Here is a 15,288-nt window from a genome sequence, read left to right as displayed (position 1 = left end):
TTTTGATATAATGTTTTGTTTTTTAGCTTTGTTAAATTATGTAATAGTTAATTAGTTTATTTATATTATGTTACTGTTGATATATTAGATTCTCAGTAACCGGAATTTGGAAGGAACTGTATACTTCCATGCCTCAGACAGCACGCAAAGTTGATTCTGCACCTGAACTCTCTCCGATCGTGTCGGAATTTTGCAAGTTTTAGTGAAAAGTGAAAAATGATCAACTCCTCTCTCGTATCAATTATGACTATATAAATAGTACAAAATTATGTAGTATAAAGACGCAGTATTGTGTGCATAACATTAAATACAAACTGAAAACTTTTGAAATATCGAAATAAATAGCCTCGACATTCAACTTAAGTCCTTCAAATAATAAATTAACCGTTGCTAAAATGAAACTCTTTATTTATTTTTAAGTTTGATTTAATTTTAAATTCTACACGTTAATGCTACATTTTAAAATGCCGAGTACGGTTATTTATCTATTTTATATATTAGTAGCGTAAGCCGATTTTTGTCCCAGTGAATACGGGACGATAATAATAATAATAATAAAAGAACTAGACGCCTTGGATAGGAGAGTCCGTGTCCTGCTGACTGCATATCGGATGCATCATCCTCGGTCTTCGGTGATGAGATTGTATATCCCACGGAGATGTGGTGGCCGTGGCTTTTTAAATGCCAAGACCCTACATAATCGTGAGGTATACAAACACACGGAGTATTTTCTCCACACTGACTTGGATATGCACCGAGATGTAGTTACAATGGACAAGGGGCTAACTCCGCTCTCCTTAGGCAAAGAGAACTGGCGCAAACCTGTAGTACTAAGTACTGAGAACCGCAAGGGGGTATGGAAGAGCAAGGAGTTACACGGACGCTTCTATCGGGCCCTTCATGGACCCGATGTGGACTTTATGGCGTCCGTATCTTGGCTACGGTTCGGCAACCTATTCGGTAAAACCGAAGTTATCATGACGAACAATTACCGGAAGTATATTGTGAGGGATGGCACGTTGGACATATCTCGGGCATGTCACACTCCGGGCGAATTCCTTAGATATATTATTTCCGGTTGTTCTCGTCTTGCTAACGGAGAGTATTTGCACAGACATAATCAAGTGGCCAAGATTATCCATCAACAACTTGCATTTCGATACGGTCTTGTGGTATCAGAGGTACCCTACTACAGGTATGTGCCTGACCCAGTTCTCGAGAATGGTCGTATCAACACTGTACTGGGACCGATCTATAATCACTGACAGGACTGTTGTCGCCAACAAGCCTGATATAGTGGTGATAGATCGGTCAGAGCGCCGCACGATAATTGTTGACGTCACATGACGAGAATCTCGTGAAGGCTGAGAAGGATAAGCAAATAAAATATCTTGACTTAGCTCACGAGGTTGTCGACATGTGGGATGTGGATACAGCAGTTATTGTGCCGATAGTCGTTTCAGCGAATGGCCTAATGGCCAAGAGCCTCGACCAACACCTTAAGAGGCTCTCGTTAGGCAGCTGGGTCAAGGGCCTGATGCAGAAGGTAGTACTCCTCGGCACGGCGCGTATTGTGAGGAAGTTCCTCTCTCTGGGGCCCTAACCACCGGTGGCTTGGACCCTGTTCCCGCCACTGTTTGGCCTCTGTATTTTATTTTTTTAAATATATTTTATATATTTTGTATTTTATATTTAAAAATGTATTATACATGAATGAGAATAAATAAAGCAGAATAATAATAATAATAATAGCCTTTATTTAACAATCTTACATAATACGTTTCTTTCTTAAATACTAAATTTCAATATTTGACACCAGTTTCGCCAAGATTGTCTTGCTTCCCAGCATAGGCCTCCCCTAAAGCTTGCCACAAAGTACGATCTTGTGTCTTTCTCCATGTAAAACCTGCTATTCTTTTTATGTCGTCTCCCCACCTGCGACGTTGTCTTCCTTTCTTTCTTTTGTATTGTCTTGGTTGCCATTCAGCTATATCCTTGGTCCATTTATCTTTTTTGTTTCTCATGATATGACCCGGCCACTTCCATTTTAGTTTTTTGATGTAATATGTCACATCTGTAACTCCGGTTTCCTTCCGAATTGTTTTTAGTTTTATTTTGTTTTTTATATTGAAATTATATGGGACGATAGCTGCACATAAAAAATCGGTTATGGTCTCATTTTGAAGAGCTCCAGCTGTAGATTTGCAGAAAAATAAAGATGTTTCTTGATTGCAATTTACTAAAGTGTTACAATTTAGCAAAGAATTAATTTTAGAGAGCGCAAAATAGTTACTAGTCAATTAGAGAGCGATGCTGAGAGGAATGTATAAAAAAAATAAAAAACGTAAACAAAAACAAATTAAATTGTTATCGAAAAACTCCAATTCTAACTGAACTAATGTATCTATACTATTTGATTTCATTCAAATAATGTTTCATAATTTTGGCAAAAAATCTAGATGAGTTACATGCAGTTTAAAATGAAATTAATAAAAAAAAAAAAAAACTTTTGAATAATAGTGAAATTGTAATCCCGATAAATTTAATTTATTATTAAGGTCACGGTCTGCAAAAAGAGTGGTTTAAAAACGCAATTAGTTGTAAAACCCAAGGACTGATAAGATATCATAAAATAACTTCGAGTGTTTGTAATGATCTCATATTTGTCATGAGTCAGTCGTAACAGATAACACGAGTTTTATACAATAATAGTTTATAGAATCATTGGCATTTATTTATTATTATTTTTTTATGTAATAGATAGGCGGACGGGCAATTGGGTCACCTGATAGTAAGTGGTCACCGCTCATAAAAAATTACGCTGTAAGAAATAATAACCAATCCTTATATAACACCAATGCGCCAAAAACCTTGGGAGCTAAGACGTTATGTCCCTTGTGCCTGTAGTTACACTGGTTCATTCGCCCTTCACACCGGAACATAATACTACGTATTGCTGTTTGGCGGTAGAACATCTGATGAGCGGTTGATATCTATCCATACGGACTTGCACAAATCCCTACCTAAGTAAAACAAAATGTGAAGTTTTTGTCTTTATTTTCTACAAGTCATTTCGGACTTAACACAGTCTAGGCAGCCTCTGTCGGTCACAGATCACTCTAGGAAAAAAATACATGATATTAAAAAAAAAAATTTCTTCTCATTCATAGCAAGAACATTCCTCAACCTTTTTGTTTATAATAAAAATTGGACACAATGAAGCATTTTTTAATCGTGAACATTTAAACACTGTTACCATCACCGTCACGGAACGCAGCCTCCAGTGAGAAGAAACGGCAAGGAACTCGCAATTGTTATTTTCAAATAAACAGATTCACAAGGCTGTTATTCACAATTAGTGTTCAATCAGTCAGTTACGAGGCGAATGCATCCTATGTATGTTCCAGCAACCAAAATTAAATTCACTAAAAAATTATTTCCAAGTAGTAATTGTACTAAGTTTACAAGATGTTCTTAGGTCGCGGTATGTTTCATATCTTTTTTGTCAAATTTAATTGTTATATTAAATATATTATAGATAATGGTAACACTGATTAATTTTATTAATAATTATTATTTTACTGTTTTTAATTTCGTTATAAATTTTGTTATTTCTCTCCGTCTTTTTAAGCCAATTTCTTAATTAATTGTTAATTTTATTCATTGCATCTACGTATTTTCCTATGTTTGTACGTTAACCAATCATTGTAATTTTTTATTAGTGTTGTTTTTTATATATGCAATTTATTATGTATGCATGTTTTTATATACAGCCAGTATCACAACATGTAAAATAAGATACAAAAAGAATTGTTGACTGATATCAATTTTCTGATATTATTAAAATAAACTGTCTTGTTTTTCAAGGAAGTTAATTCAAAGAGATTATATATTTAAAAAAAAAACTTTATTTGTCTTTTTATTAAATAAAAAAGCAGTGTCACATTGATCTTTTACTTATAAACAGAAACCTAAACACAGATAATAAAAAAAAACACTGAATAATTTCCATACATATTTCATCCTCTTAAGGGATTTTTTCAAATACACTATACAAGTTATCTCCTAGGCATAAATCGAAGGCATAATACCGATTTATATATTTCAAAAATAGAATAAGGGTGAGCTTCTATACAACAATTCATCCACCATTTAACAATTAAGGAGATGTTTTTTTGACAAATTACGCAGCTACGTTACATAAGAAATTCCTGTGCAAAAAGTCTTCCCCTTAAATCCACCCGTTTAGGCTCTATATTTTATTAAGTAGATTAAATAAATGAGTTTATATTAATTTTTCTGATGCATTTGTTAAATAAAAGATTTTATTTCGTTAAACTGTCGATAAATATGTTACGAAAATGATTATTATACATTGTGTTTATTAAAAATGATGGCAAGTCGTCAAAACAATTCGATCTAAGAATCGTCAAAAAGTTTTCTTGGATTAATTTTATGCTATCAGAGTTTAAAATTGGATATAAAAAAGTACCTATTTAAAAATCGAACAGAGGGTTAGCTACTACAATATTTGTAATGGTTAAACTATTTCCGCTACATTATTACGTTTCGTCAGTTTTATTTCTGTAAGCTTGATATTTGATTCTACATCTAATTATGGTCCTCGTGCTGACGAGTGTCAGTATATATTGTGATATAAAGTGAGTGAGATTTACAGGAAAAAAAATATTACTGAACCAAGTTTTTAGTCATAACCAGTTTTAACTAGTTCTGAATGAAACATTGTAATTTGAAGGAAATTAATAAATTGCAAAAGTTGCTAATTAGACGATTGTATTGTACTCATACTTGAACAAATTTACGTCTACTGTACGATATTAGATTACCTCATATAAATACAATTATTAAAATGAGTCTTAAAAACTATCTTTGCCCATAACCAAACCAACGATCACTAATATTATTGGATTAATACATGTTTTGATTGCGTTGTTATTTATTTTGCAGGCATCTTCAGTGTGGGATATTGCTGTCCAATTACCTTTGGCTAAGCCATCGTGTTTTTGAAAAGCCACGTTAGACGCGTTTGATAGTTGTGTAGTTCGACTTAGTTTCCAAGCTAGAACTGTATACAAAAATGAAATAGTTACAAATAAGAAATATAAAATTGTTAGTTAAAAAAATAAATCAATTGATATGCGTGCGCTCAAAGAAAAAAAACTTAAATGTAAAATCAGATCAGGATCATTAGCAGCCTATATATTTCCCACTGCTGGGCTAAGGCCTCCTCTGCCTTTGAGGAGAAGGTTTGGAGCAAATTCCACCTCGCTGCTCCAATGCGGATTGGTGGAATACACATGAGGCAGAATTTCGTTAAAATTAGACACATGCAGGTTTCCTCACGATGTTTTCCTTCACCGCCGAGCACGAGATGAATTATAAACACAAATTAAGCACATTCAATTCAGTGGTGCTTGCCTGGGTTTGAACCCGAAATCATCGGTTAAGATGCACGCGTTCTAACCACTGGGCCATCTCGGCTCGTATCAGGATCAAAAACATAATTTGAACTGTAATTTTACAAGGTAGTGTCATTTTAAAGACAATTAGTGGCATTCGCATGGGAGGTCTACTTGTTACTTGTTCTAGGTCCAAACAGCAATATTTTTGTATTCCGGTTTGAAGGATAACTGAGCCAGTGTAAATGTGTAGGCACAGGAGATATAACATCTTAGTTCCCAAGTTTGGTGTCGCATTTGCAATGTTCTTTAAATTTCCCACTGCTTGAGTAAGGCCTCTTTCTTTAGCAGCTTACTCCGCTACGCTGCTACAATGCTACGCTGCTACATTACACATGCTGCATAAATGACCTCTACCTATGTTATAATAAAAACGTCCTTTAAATGCCATAAATGAATATTATCAGTGTCGCATATCAATTTTTGACATTTCACGATGGTGTGCTGAGGTGAGTTACTCAGTATTGAGTCTTGAGTCTTGCAGATCAGCTCAACAAGACTAGTTTATAATTTTTCTAGTTGAATTATCTGGCTCATTTGTTTTTAAACTGAAACATACCTGTACCCTGTGGACCTTGATCTAGACAACTGTAGAGTACTGCGTAGTCTTTGTAATTAGTTTCCATAATAACGAATGGTATTTGAAGATCGTCTGAAATAGTTTAAGATATTTTAAAATAGTTGAGATAGGATAGTGGGGATTTTACAATTGCGCGGGACTTATTAGATATAATAGTTACGGAGTGAGTCTTCCTTTATTCATTCACTCTTATCCGATGTTTTAATATTCAAACATTAACGGCGAAGTTCCCGTGTTTTATGTACACCATGTACCTTGGATTCAGACGGGCCTGCGCAGGTCCAACTGCTTTACGAGGCTTGGAAGTGCAATCAATACCAATTTCCATATTGATAATTTATCGAAAAAAAATCCAATAAGTCAATAATGGCATAATCCGGGGCTTGAACCGAACCGAGCTTGAGATGTGGCTTTTATTCAGCTACTCGACCATCGAAGAAATAAAGCGGGAAGAACATGTATGTGAAGCAAAATTTTAAAGTAAACTATATTAACCAATGACCACGATTTCAAATCAAAGCTAATGCCTCTGGACTTATATGATTATAAATATTTTCCTCAGCTGTGAAGGATAAAATTGCAAAGAAGAAGATCCTGTAGTAGTATACGATGATTTGAATGAAAGTTTACAGATTGTTATTTGACAATTTATAATTTATTAAAAAATAAAAAAATATGTATAACTCACTTGTTAAGGTGGCAATTACTACAGTCTTAGTAAGTGTTAAGTTTCCATTAAGCGAAGAGAGTTTTCCGTTAAAGACGTTTTGAATTAAGATATTCATGCCGACAATCACATCGTTTTGCTTGACGGCTGTTAGTGTCCATGACGAACAAGTACCGTTTTCGTAGGAGTTCGCAACCCTTTCGATTTCGTTCCACTTCCCCACCAACTAAAATATTGAGATTCGAACGTGACATTGGCGAAATTGCATTTTCGGCTCAAAAAAAATATTGTATTTTTGGTTTTATTATATAGAGATATTTTTTGGTGTTAAACTTCTGTGGGCTCAATTGTAATGTTTAAAATGTTCTCTATAAAACGTTTAACAATAAACCAATAAAAAATTGAGGTTCAAGTAGGTTTTTTTTTTTTTTATTTTGTTACCTCTTATCATCATATATAAATAATAAATAAATAAATATTGGACAACATTTTGTTATGTGTTATGGAAAATCAAGTAACGGCGGTACCCCAAACACCCAGACCCAAGGCAACATAGAGCCTAATAAACTTTTTCTACATTGACTCGGCCGGGAATCGAACCCGGGACTTCGGAGTGGTGTACCCATGAAAACCGGTGTACACACTACTCGACCACGGAGGTTGTCGTTTATAAACCGAGTACGAACATTAAATTTTTAATTTGATGACGAAATTTGAAGTCCGTTTTCTTATTTTATATTATTTCAATATAAAATAATTTTATTCTGTAAATACTTCAGTGAATATCTTAAATGACTTCAATGACATATTACCTTAAGTAGAGATATTCTGTAAGAAGAAACTCGAAAGTCACCGCAAAACTAACGTGAAATGTCAGAATATGATAAGCGGCTTTGACTTTAGTAATTATAAAATTTATTACGTGTATTCCACGCGTATGAAAATGGTGTTTCACTATAAGTCGCTTGTCATCATTTCACAAGAGATTTAGTCATCGAATGATCAATTTTGCGGCGAGTTTAGAGTTTTCTCTTATGAAATAGCTCTACTTGGCGTTATAAGTATTTTTTTTTCATTTTCAGATATTTATTAATTTTTAAGCATCGGTTAAAGAATCCACGAAATGTCTTAACTGGCCGTTTCAATTTACTTCTTATATTTTTGTACATCAATCAAATCTAATCAAATGTATTTTATTCAAGTAAATTTCACAATTATGTGATTTTGAATGGTTAATATTTACACACTACTACTGTTTCGGAAAGCAGCCTCCAGAGAGAAGAAACGGCCAAAAGCTCGCATAGTTGCTCTTTTCAAATAAACATATTTATAAGGTTTAATTAAGATTTCAATGCTGTTATTCACAATTAATGTTCAATCAGTCCCGTGATGGAACCCGAGTCTAAAACCAGGAATTTTCTTCCAAAAAGTATTATTTTAATGAATAATAAGATTTTGCGATTGATTTAGTCTTAATAAACTTTTTAATTTTGTTAAATGGTAAATTGAATATACTCTCCGTTGTCTTAGTATAATGTATGACATTATTCGTTTCATTAACATGATATTAAAATCGTGATTGAATATTGCGTGTTATCTTTAATATTTCAAAATTAATAAAAGTGCATTCGAAGTTAAAAAAAATAAATGTATATTCACCTCATTAGGGTTTATAGTACGTTGATAATTTATGTTTTCCCAGTTACAAGGTCCTGGAAGTTGAAGTTGTCCCGTGGTTACGGAGACCAGGCACAGGAGACTGACCAGGCGATACATCACCACGATGAAAATGTCTCGTACGATTGAAAACTCTAACTAGAATAATGTGTTAAATGATCTGTCGTACGTTAAGTACTATCCTACTTGTTTCCTATCTTTATCTCTTCTAAGCTTGGTGCATACTATTAAATTTGTAATAAATTATACATATGTATATAATTAATTTGGACGGCACTGTAAAAACTCAAAACTCTTATTCCTTTATTAAATATGGAATCATAACACTTACTTATTTATAGTCAAATTAAACACTAGCACCGGTTCGGAAAAGAAAATATCCTGACCTGAGAAGAACCGGCGAAAGAAACTCAGCAGGTCTTTTTTTTTGTCAAAATTATTATTTACATAATTGTATATGAATAGAAACAGCCAGGAGGCGATCGTTTCATTCCCAAGGTGTGCTATCAAACATAAACTCGCTAATTGTATAATAACCTTTCGCACACAAGCGTTCCCTAACTTTTTTTTTATTTGGCAACAGAAGCATTTTGAACGCTTTCTGTTATCCTGTTGTAGAACCGTATACATTGCGCACAAAAGAGTTACTGACTCTATGCAGTCGAGTAACAGGAGTAACAAGTTTGTGTTTGTTCCTTGTACCAATGCTATGAGAATAACATTTTCTCATAAAATCATTAATATTTTTCCGTACATACATATAATTACAAAATATATATTGAGAAGCAACAGTTAATATCTTGATTTAATTAAATTTATTGCTTAATGATTCTTTAGCTCCTAGGTAATATTTCTGCAGCACATATACAGTATGGACAGCGACTGCGTTACCCCATAAGAAATATTAACCAATTATACTTACATATTCAACTCGCCAATACTCTTGGGAACTAAGATATAATGTATCTTGTGTCTGTATTTTCTCTGGCTAACCTTACAAACTGGACTAAAATCATGGTAAGTATTGCTGTTCGGCGGTAGAATATGTGACGAGGGAGTGGTACCCAAGTAGGACACGCTCGTCTATTGTCTACATAGACGAGCGTGTCCTATTTGGGTAGACGGATGAAGCCCCAATATCCTGTTTTGTCAAAAAAATACCTATTATACTTCTTTTATTGTTCGTTTAAAGCTTGGATTAATTTAAATAGCCTCCTTAACTCGGTGGTAGGACTCATTGCAAGCTTGTCTGGGTAAGTACCACCTACCCAATCCTCATTTTTCCACCTAATAGCAATACTTAATATTGTTCAGTTCTGGTTTTAAGGGTGAGTGAGCCAGTGTAACTACAGCCAAAATGGTTATAATATATTAGTTTGGTTCGGTTGGTGGGGCATTAGCAATACGAGGGCCCTATAATCTATTCAGAAAAAATATATTGCCAAATAATCTCTCATCGACAGGTGACTCATTTCCCAGTTCGTCTATGGCATAAAAAAATTGTCGGTGTCATAATTTTTTTCTTCATTTTGTGTTAATATTAAATGGTATAAAGTAAAGTGAATGTATCCTGTATTTCTTGTTAGATACGTTACTATTATTTTAATATGTAGTAGAATCATCTTAATAGTTGTAAATTGGCTCCGACAACTCTTTGAATATTCTGAACAATCTTTAAGGATTCTTGATACTTGAAGACGGGATGTGTATTTGAAATTTTCTGTTTACGTTTTGGCAAAACTAGATTCATGATACGTAGTATTATCTTGTTTCCTTGCCTGGAAAATCTTTCTTAAATAGTTATTATTACAAAATATATATTCTTAAATAGTTTGGTCCGGTTAGGTTAGGTTATGTTAGCCTTTACGTCGAAAAGGAAGTAGCCGTCTCCTTGGTGGTGTCGTGCGATCGTTGGCTCTCTATAGAGCAACTGTTTGTTCACACAGCTTGTCTCAGGACTAAGATCTCGTTAAATTAACCTTGTAGAAAATCGAAACCTCTCTGTCAAAAAAGGGTGTACTGGGATGGTAACTTTTAATTTTATATCATCGACCCAGTTGTTGTATATTATGCTCTCCACTTTATTGACGTGAACATCACTTATTTGTCATGCAAGGTGAAGTGCATTTTATCATACGTTTTGAAATTCATATACCACTCGTTTTGTAAGAGCGAGACTGTTACCACATTGCCGAGCAAGTTTAACTTGTTTCATCTGAAAAATATTTATGTTAATCGAAGTCAATGAAAACATTCATAAATTTTGTTAAGTAAAATTTGATCAATAATGGAAAGTTTTTAGTTGATAAAACGATCTCTCTGTTTGTTTGAACGTTGAATCTCAAACAGATATAGAAAAACTCAAAAATAGCAACCAAACATATTTTTATATGCTTTTGAAAAATTTATTGCTTTATGAGAAAGGCGAATAATTTATTAAGATTTTGTGTAAATTGTGACTGTTATGGGATGATGATTATTTATGATAATATAATGTCTATACGGAAGAATAGACAAAAATATTCCATAAAAGCTGATATACATACTATTAACACAAGAAATAAGAATAAACTTGTAATCCCTACTTTCCGTTTGCGTACGGTACACATATGATTTTTGGGCAATGGTATACGCATATATATATAAAAAGATTCCGGGAAATATAATCATTTACTAAATTTAAAAAGTTTATTACGACTAAATTAATAAATAAATCTTATTGTTCGTTAAAAGAATACTTTTTAGAAAAAAAAAACGCCAGGATTTAGGCTCGGGTTCCATCACAGGACACTAGTTATTGTAAAGAACAGCTTTGTAAATCTGTTTATTTGAAATGAGCAACTATGCGAGTTTCTTGCCGTTTCTTCTCGCTGGAGGCTGCCTTCCGAAACGGTGGTAGTATTTAAATATCGACGATTCAAAAACGCTTCATTGTGAAGTTTACTTGAATAAAATTGATTTGATTTGATTGATAATTGTTAAAGATAAAAAACATCGGATAAAAAACTATTATAATTATATATAAGATTTATATATAAGATATTAACTGACACGTGCCGGGTAAACCGATATTATAACGATATGTTTGCTATAAAATCAACGAATTTGTGTTTCCGCCAGCAGATGCGTAACATGGCGAGTATTCCAAATGGTTTTGTCTTGGCGGCAGCGCTTTATCTTGGCGAAAGGACTTTGTGCAAGCCCGTCTGGATAGGTACCACCCAATGATCATAATATATTCTACGCTAAACAACAATAATTAGTATTTAACAATGTTTAGTAACTACAGGAGAGGGTAGTACATGCTGTCTTTTTTTTATTCTTTACCACAGTATACATTTTTAAGGTTGGGTTTGGGGCCCACTCTTCTATAACATCATGTGTATGTAAGCAACTAAAGAATAAACAAACTTTTAATTAATATAAATAAAGTTAACGAGAAAAAATATAATAAAATAGTGTGCGATGTAGGAAATGGCTCTAATATCTTACGGCGCTAATATATATTTATTTCTCATTTCTCAGGTGCGTCTATCTATTTTATACAAAATAAGGCTACAAATAGCTGTCTAAACGCGGCCAATAGAAACTTACCAGTTTATCATGGTTTGTATGATACACTAGAAAATAGCGCACTGCAGACACTACTCCATTTTGAAATGCTAATAGCTGTGAATCGGTAAAACTTGTCCTGCAACTGCAGTCTATACGCTGTACTCCAGAATACTTAATATCTGTCTGAAAATAAAAACAATCACAGGTCAAATGATTTAGTAAGAAAGATAAAAAACACACACACCAATGGTACCGACAACATGTCTGCAGAAATTTAAAATAAAAAGAAAAAGTTATAATGATGATATATATGTTTGAGTATAAACATATATATCTATAGACGAGTGTAACGTTTCCGGAATGTGAGATTTGTCGTAGTTTAAGTTGTCGCTTAAGCCGCTGAACCGATTTTGATCGAGTTTGTTGTCGAGATAGTTTGAGTCCTAGGCGAGTAAAAGTGGGTTGACGGTTTGTGTGCTTTACAGTAAGCTTATAAATTTCGCGCGAATATATCAGCAGGTTCAGCTGGTATTCATGAAAATAAAACATTATTAGTTAATGTTTGTACTCCTAATGACAACATTTACAACATGATAAACTTTTCAACAAATTTTGACATCGAAGCCTTCTTGGCATTTCTTTGTTTTTTTTTTTTATGTGATGATTAAATGTATCATCCAAGTGGGCTTTATATCCTATCTTTCGTATGTATATATTTTATATATTTATTTATTAGCAGCAATAGGCGACCACTAGTACACATAGATAGGTCAAATTGACGAAGATGTAAATTCATGGATTTTGACATGTATTGATGGCGTAATTCGTGCAAAAAGCAATTTCGTTCGGGGCTTTTGTGTGTAATGGAGTCAGGGCTTATAAAGAAGGGTTGAGGTTTTTGCTCGAACACCGAGTGACCCTTTCGAGTTCCCATATTTATCGTTGTATAAGTAAAATGATTGAAGAGCTGGGTTAGTCGACGAAATGTCAAATCCTGAGCCTGCGTTATTAAATTATAATTCCGATACGAATTAAACGAATGAATTCACCAATTATCAAATAAATATATTCAATATATGTTATGTAGTAAGTAGTCGAGTGAAATCCAAACATATGTCATCGATGTGAAAATGAGTATATTTACGTGCTTAGCTTTTACGTTTTACCGATTTCTTACAAATTTATGAATATTTCAAACAAAATATTTTCATATTCAAGCGCCAAAAATTAACACTTAGTTTTGTTGTGTATCGGTTTTAAAGGTGAATAAGCCAGTGTAATTAGAGGCACAAGGGACATAACATCGTAGATCCCTAGGTTGATGGTGACCATTCACCATCACGTCTTCTTTTGTCAGTCTGCCAATCTATATTTAAATAATATAGTGATAACATCAGTAGAGATGAGATGGCCCAGTGGTAGCGTGTGTATCTTACCGATGACTGCGGGTTCAAACCCAGACAAGGACGAGTGAATTTTCGTGTACTTAATTTGTGTTTATAATTCATCTCGTGTTCGGTGAAGGAAAACAACCCGAGTGTCTAAAATTTCAATAAAATTTTGCCGTATGTGTATCCGACGGCATTGGAGCAGCGTGGTGCATGGAAAAGATTATACAGGATATTAAATTCATACAAAGTTAACCTCGATTTTCCTTCTTAAAGGTGATGTTACCAAAACGGTATCGTCTTCGTAACCAATGGAGAGATAATAATATCTATGTATACGACTATGTAGATTAGTGAATTGTCAAGTGACAAGAGCCTTAAGTGGACATTACGTTACTATTGTAATCAAACGATGTCTTGGGTACTTTTTGTTATATCTTTATTATCTTAGAAGTATTTAATTTGTAAACAGAAGTTATTTGAACTGGGTATAAAGGGGGCTGCAGTTTTTATTATTACTTGCGACAGTAGTAACGATAAAAATCGTGAAGTTTGTGTTCGTTGAACTTCAAGTAGGATTAATAAATTTACTATACTCGTAATATCAGAGCCCGAATATCCCACTGTTGAGCTAAGGTTTCCTCTTTTGGGAGAACACATAATACAAATGAATAAGAATTCAGTTTCGCTTCCTTTAAATTTTTATTATTGACTGGCTTTGATTTAATGTTTAGTAATATTTTTATTTTTTTATGCTATAGGTGGCAAACGAGCAGGAGGCTCACCTGATGGAAAGTGACTACCACCGCCCATGGACATCTGCAACACCGGGCAGCTTGCAGGTGCGTTGCCGGCCTTTAAGAAATGAGTACGCTCTTTTCTTGAAGGTTCCCAAGTCGTATCGGTTCGAAAAAACTGCCTGCTGCGATCGGTTCGAAAGCTGGTTCCACAGAGTGGTTCTGCGAGGTAGAAAATGTCTTAAAAATCGCGTTTTTGTGGTTTTTCGGACATCTAAAGGAATATATATTTAGACGAATAACATCAATGAAAGGCGTACAATCATCTTTATCGAAGTTTAAAATCCAACTATATAAAACTATTTATTTAATTATAATTAGACTTTAAAAACTTTTCCTTTGTGTAAATGTTGTAATATTTTAATGAAACAAATCAGTATTCTAAATTAAGCTAGTGAGGTCGCTTGAGTTGAGATATGACACTCTTATTAATATATCCCATTGTTTACGACATGCAACGTTTTTTTTTTTTAATTTGGTTGAAAACTTGACGTTTACGTTTACGTTTTAATTTATTGGGCTTTTCAGGAGTAGTGATTGGAAATCACGATCATCACTGTGACTATATAAATAGTATTCGGAATATAAGGTAAAACATGCTACATGTGCGTTCTAATATTGTAGAAATAATATCTCCCTTATTTTCAACAAAATAGTTTTACTTGGTGTGAGGGCTTTGTGCAAACTGGTCGGGATTTTGTAAAAATCGGTTTCTGACTTCGTTTCAATGAGAAAGTGCCCCCCATTTTCGTTAGGTATCCTGTTTCATTTTCTGTATCCAGGACTATAGGTTAATTGTTGTGTCGTGAAAAAGCGACACACAAATAAATAAATACACTTTTGTAGTAGTAGCAACGCCCTATTTTAAGACGTTACGAATATTCCTATTTACCTCTACAATTAAGCTTAAAGATAAGAGTATGGGATGACAATAGCCTTAGATGTCAGAATTGAACCTGCGACTTTTTACATCGCTATCCGCCTCGTAAACCATTGCGCTTATGACAATTTAAAATATTGGGGTAAATTCGTATTTTTACATTAAGCTATTAACAAACTTACTTGAAGTCATCAATGAACGCACGTGTGCTTGAAGCTGTGGTTGTTGTGAACGGAACTCGTGACCAGAGTACTTCCCAAGATG

General features: G+C 33.8%; 1 long non-coding RNA gene across 1 annotated transcript; it reads right to left on the bottom strand.

Annotated features, from left to right (window-relative positions):
* Window positions 1-4,687: 4,687 nt before the first annotated feature.
* Window positions 4,688-6,766, bottom strand: LOC135193407 (uncharacterized). The gene is made up of 3 exons (XR_010309217.1): window positions 6,749-6,766; window positions 6,040-6,132; window positions 4,688-5,086 (listed from the first exon to the last, which is right to left on the bottom strand). It is a non-coding gene; the product is annotated as an uncharacterized LOC135193407 (long non-coding RNA).
* Window positions 6,767-15,288: the final 8,522 nt, after the last annotated feature.

Source organism: Vanessa tameamea, chromosome 9 (genome assembly GCF_037043105.1).
Source record: "Vanessa tameamea isolate UH-Manoa-2023 chromosome 9, ilVanTame1 primary haplotype, whole genome shotgun sequence".
NCBI classification, from domain to species: domain Eukaryota; kingdom Metazoa; phylum Arthropoda; class Insecta; order Lepidoptera; family Nymphalidae; genus Vanessa; species Vanessa tameamea.
The sequence above is the reverse complement of the archived record's forward strand: the minus strand, read 5'-3'. Positions and strand labels throughout refer to the sequence as shown.